The sequence below is a fragment of the Nicotiana tabacum genome, chromosome 1 (assembly GCF_000715075.1).
Source record: "Nicotiana tabacum cultivar K326 chromosome 1, ASM71507v2, whole genome shotgun sequence".
Lineage (NCBI taxonomy): Eukaryota > Viridiplantae > Streptophyta > Magnoliopsida > Solanales > Solanaceae > Nicotiana > Nicotiana tabacum.
The window spans coordinates 42,102,840-42,108,839 of record NC_134080.1 but is presented as its reverse complement, the minus strand read 5'-3'; positions in this window follow the sequence as shown (position 1 = coordinate 42,108,839).

The window sequence follows — 6,000 nt, the reverse complement described above, 5'->3', positions numbered from 1 at the left end:
GCAATTGCGAACCCCTGGTTGCATTTGCGACATCTGCAGCTATGTAAAACTTAACTTAGACGAGATTTTTCCTCATTTTTCAAAACTTTCAAAACAAGAAACCCTCTAGGCGATTTTACAAAGACCATTTCTTCTCCAAATCATAGGTAAGTAATTCTAAACTAGTTTCTTTCAATCTTTCACTTCATTTTACAAGATTTCAACTTAAAATATAATGCTTTCACAGTGGAATTTGGGATTTTTGGGTAGAAACTAGGGATTTCAAAAATTGGGAATTTAGACCTCAAATTGGGGTCGGATTCCAAAACTAATTATATATCCGGGCTCGGGGATAAATGGGTAATCGGGTTTTGGTCCGAATTTCGAATTTGGACCAAGCGGCGAGGTGTTGACTTTTTGTTGACTTTATCAAAATAGCCTAAATTGAATCCTTTGATATCATGGATAGTTCCTAAGGCTTAAATTGAATCGTTTGGTTGGTGATTTGCTAGATTTTATTGGTCCGGAGGCTTGTGTGAAGGAAAAAATGGTGGTTGAGCTTCGAGTTTTGTCGTTGGGGCGAGGTAAGTATCGTGGTTAACCTTGGCTTGAGGGATTAGGCCTTATTTGCGTATTTGCTACGTGTTTGAATGTTAGGTACAATGTATAGGTGAGGTGACAAGTACCTATGAGTTATTGTCGAGTTATAGCATGCGAGTGGGTCTTATTCTTGTAATTATTGCTTTCTTTGATCATACCCATGCTTAGAATAGCTACTCGTTATGTTGAGAATTTTTATCATGTTTACGGACCTTGGTATTGATTGATTATTGACTCAAAGTTGACGTTGATATTGTGGAATCAAATGTTGAAATAAGACTTGTTGTTGTCATTTCTATCTGCCTATTATTATTGTTCCTTATTTTGGTGAGGGAGAGTGTTAATGCACGAAGGGTGATGTCGTGCCATATTTTGTGAGTGATAAATGCAAGAAGGGTGATGCCGTACCATACTATGAGTGTTAATGCACGAAGGGTGATGCCGTGCCGTTTCTATTGTTTTATATGGTGAGGTTGAGAGTAAAAGCATGAAGGGTGATGCCGTGCCGTTTCCTTTACTGTGTTTATTTGCTTTTACCTGTTTAAGGCATATTGGTTAATCAAGTTCTTAACATTGTTTTGATTCTTTATCTTGTGATCCCCTCAGCATGTCCCCCTCCTAATATTACTTGTCCAGTTTTTTATTACTGTTATTGGTGTATATATATTTCTATACAACACAAGTTGGTTTTGTGGGTGTCTTGTCTTAGCCTCGTCACTACTTCGTCAAGGTTAGGCTCGATACTTACCAGTACATGGTGTTGGTTGTACTGAAACTACACTCTGCACTTTCTGTACAGATTTTGGTACTGGACCGAGTTGATCCTGACTTAGCTGATGGCTTCATCTGATCGGAGACCAAGGTAGTCCTGATGGTGTCCGCAGGCCCTGGCGTCCCCTTCTATACTTTCTCTTTACTGTTTCATTTGTATAGAAAACATTTGTATTTCCTTCAGACAAATTACTTGTAGTTAATCTTAGAAGTTCGTGAGTTGTGACTCCAGATTCTAGGTAGTTGTGTATAAATATTAAGATTGTTATGGATTTCCGCACTCATTTTAACTTGTTATGGTATAATTGTTATTAATAACTGAAAGGTTTAAGAATTTGGCTTAATAATCTCTAACATTGGTTTGCCTTGCAAGTGAAATGTTCGGGGCCATCACGGTCCTGATGGTGGGAATTCGGGGTCGTGACATTAGCTTATTTTATTTTATTTGAAGTGTTTGATTAAGCACGGAGTTTTAGAAAAGAAATTTTGAAACTGAAAATTTGACCTTAATTCAAGGGATAATTAATACTGACATTTTCAATTAATATAAATAATAATAGAATATGTGTGCGAAAGTTACATTAAATCTGAAGGAAAAAATGCAAGTTCAAATTGATGAACGGTGAACCAATTCGACCGACTTGATTTTTGAACGTAAAATGATTAGGCATCGTTTGAACATATGAAGTTGAAATTTTTTGTTACTTAGGTACAACATGTAGTGAAATTAATTATGATATTATTTGGTACAGATATGTGATATGATTGTGTTTCACCTAGCTAATACCATTTTATGAACGATGCTATTGGTGCAGGGGCGGATCTATTAAGAGAGTACGGGGTGCCATGCCACCCGCAACCCTCGGTCGAAACTTATATAATTCTGTGTATATATAGAAGAAATCTGATATATAGATGCTCGTGTTCGAATTCAATTCAACATTTACTCTTAAAAGTTACATCGCTTCAGTTTTAGGCTTTGTAGCCTTAGATACTTAAATTTTTTGAGCTTCAATTTTAGGCTTTCAGCCTCTATATTTTCATCTTCTGAATTTCCTTATTTTTCTTTACCTTTTTAAATATAACAATATCCTTTTCATTTTTAAACTAAAGAAAGCAACTTCTTTAATAAAATAACAACCAAAATTTAAAAATTAACGCTCATAGACAAAAACTTTTTCTCCACATCTGCTTTTTCGAGTCCTCTATATGTACTATGTACATATTTGCGTTGTGTTAATTATTTCTATTTTAATTTTCCCTAACTTTTTGTGGTTGCTCAGTTAATTGAAGAAAAAGAAAAGGAAAAGAATCAGTCAAATGTATTGGTGCAAATGTGCCTAATGTATTGGTCTAATTTTGTGATGTAATAATATCTTGAAAGTTTGTACTTTGCTCTAGATTATCATAACTATTAATACCAATTCTTTTCGCGTGTTCGGTTTGTCTATATAACTCGAAAAGATGAATAGCCTTAATCGAAACTCAACATGGATCAAACCGATCAAATGAAAATCTTACTTTGATCATATAAATAGCAATATATCTATGTTCCTAAAATAGTATGACACCCGCAACCTCTAAATCCCAGATCCGCCTCTGTATTGGTGCATTACCATTCTGATATTTGTGATAATCAGAACTTTTGTTGTGGCCACTGATATAGCTCTTGAAAATGAAACACAATTGTCCATGTGAAAAAACATATTGCAAAAAATACAAGCCAACAATGAGAAATATTTTGACCTTCTGCTTTATTTATTATTATTACTTTCAAATGAATTTGATGAAAGTATATTTTCCGTTATGGGCAAGTGAAAGTTCAGTTATAGGTATAAATAAATGTTACGCTGAACCACTAACTATTTGCATTCTGGTTGTGAAATGAAACAAATATATTATCTCCAAATAGTAAAGTGGAAAACAAGATAATTATTCAGATTTAAATTTAATTTGCATATTTTAAAATCTGCCAGAGTTTGATACAGGTTAAGAAATAATCTCTCAAAGCATCATAAAATGAAGACAATAAAATCCGCAATTTATTGTTTGTTCCAAGTAGTTTTTCAATTTTAAGAGTTGCTAGTATGCATAATTTGGCGAAATAAAATAAAAAATTAAAATTTATTATACTAAATTGAAGCCAAGCTCAATACCAACAACAGTAAAAGAAAGAATCAAAAAATAATTGTGGAATCGAATATTTGTGCAACATTGTTGCGAAAGTTGCAAATCATAAAAAATGTTAGACAGTTCAACTTTTAAATTCCAAATGTGAAAAATAATTTTATTAATTTGATGTACAGTTTCATGATAACAACTCCCGAAAGTTATATGTGACAAAGAGCAACTTATTACCACAATAGTCACAAAGAGCAATAGAAAAAGAAATAGACATACCTACTTTGACACCTACAAATTGATTATATATTGCAAATGAAATGAGATATATCAAATAAAATAACCTATGTTCTTATATAGAAAAAAAAATAATTCTAATTTTGTCAGAAAAAAAGAGAAAAGGACAAGTGATGCTACACATTATTGTAAACATTTATAATTTGAAACAAAGGAAGTCAAAAGACATATATAAATAAATGTTGTTATTGTTGAAAAATATAAAAAGCAAACGGATACATACGGATACATATTGAGTTAAATTTATATAATTGATGGATGATTGAAAGAGTCTGGGCGTTACTATTATTTAGTATAGCTAAAAGTTAATATATTTAGTAGAAGATGAAAGACTGCAAACGTAACTATTGGTTTAGTCACTAAACTTCTGTCTATATATATATATATATATATATATATATATATATATAAAATTGGGCATAGAAGATGACTTGACATCTCTCTTTGTCCAAGGATCTCATCACGTCCTTTCACTTTTCTTTCTCCCCTTTTTCCCTATTTATGTGCTATTTAAAAAAGAAGTATTCTTCTTTGACAAATTCCAACAGTCAATTAAAAAATCCAAACATCACGTCCTTTCACTTTTCTTTCTCCCCTTTTTCCCTATTTATGTGCTATTTAAAAAAGAAGTATTCTTCTTTGACAAATTCCAACAGTCAATTAAAAAATCCAAACATCACGTCCTTTCACTTTTCTTTCTCCCATGTTTCAACCATTACCAACATAATGAACTCATTTATATCTTTCCTCATTACTACTACTATTTATTTCTTCTCCTAAAATTCCACCCTTTCCTTCCTGATTTCTTACCCTTTTTCCTTCATCTTTCCTATGTTCTCCATTGCAGATGAATTATGAGTTGTTCTTTTTTCTTTCTTTCTTTTTTTTGTGTGTGTATCTTTTAGACCTTTTTAGTCGAAAAGGTTGAAATTTGTAACGTTAATTGTTACTAATCATCTTTGATTTTTTATTTCTTTTACTTTTCTTAATTCTTAGTCGAAAATAATTGTCATTTTGAAAAATGTTTGAAGCCTTTTCCTGCTTTAGTTGCAGAAAATTAGAATATTATTGTGCTTAATGTATTATAAAATTCTGATGTTTTCTTTCTCCTCTTTTTTTCATTGATTTTGTTTTTGTGTTTTTTGCACGTTGATTATTGTTGTGTGTAGTTGATGCATTTGGATTAATTTGTTTCAAGAATAATAATGTTAAGTCGTTTTCTAAATTGTATTTTCTGGAGCAATTGCACTTGCAATTCAGAAGACCGTTTAAGTCTATCATGAGGAGTGGTAATTGATGTTGTATTACCTTTTGCCTGTAATATTTTCTTTCTCCTTTTTAATTTCATTGATTTTAATTTTGTTTTTTTGCAAGTTGGCAATTAATAGCGTGCTTAGTTGCTGTATTTAGTTTATTTCATAATTTCTAAGGATATTGTTAAATCGTTGTTTAATGTGCATTTTCTGGAATAATTGTGATTTTAGAGGAGTTTAAGTCTATTATGAGAATTGTAATTGATGTATCATTATCTTTTGCCTGAAGTGTTGGTTGATCAAAATAAAGTCTTCGCCTATAAATTTAATTTTATGTGAAAAAGAAATGAAGGTCAATTAATTTTATGGTTTTATGTTTTGTTTTTATTAATTCTCTTATTTACACCTAAACTATATATAAGGTTTTAAGTACAAAAAAAATTGTTCAACTATATCCTACTTTTACCCACTTTTTCCTTCTCTTTCTCCTTTGATTTTCAAATAGTGGGTGAAGTATTTACCTCTATAAAATAAATTTTAAAGTAAGGCGGTGTTTAGGAAAATTTTTATTTGAACATTTCCATTGTTATGAATTCTGATCAATTTGGTTGTGCCTTTGTGGAGAAACGTTTCTCTTTCTTTTTACTCCCTCCGTTCCAATTTAGGTGAACCTGTTTGACTGGGTACGGAGTTTAAGAAAAAAATGAAGACTTTTGGAATTTGTGGTCCTAAACAAGTCCAAATGGGGCCCAGAGTATTTGTGTGGTTATAAAAGCTTCTCATTAAGGGTAGAGTGTAACTTTAAGCTAAATTATTACCAAATTTAGAAAAGGTTCATTCTTTTTGGAACGGACCAAAAAGGAAATAGGTTCACATAAACTGGAACAGAGGGAGTAGTACATGATGAATATAAAATACATCTTATCACGCATATTTTGTCCTCTTATACCTATTCATAGTCGTAATTGATAGTGCAATC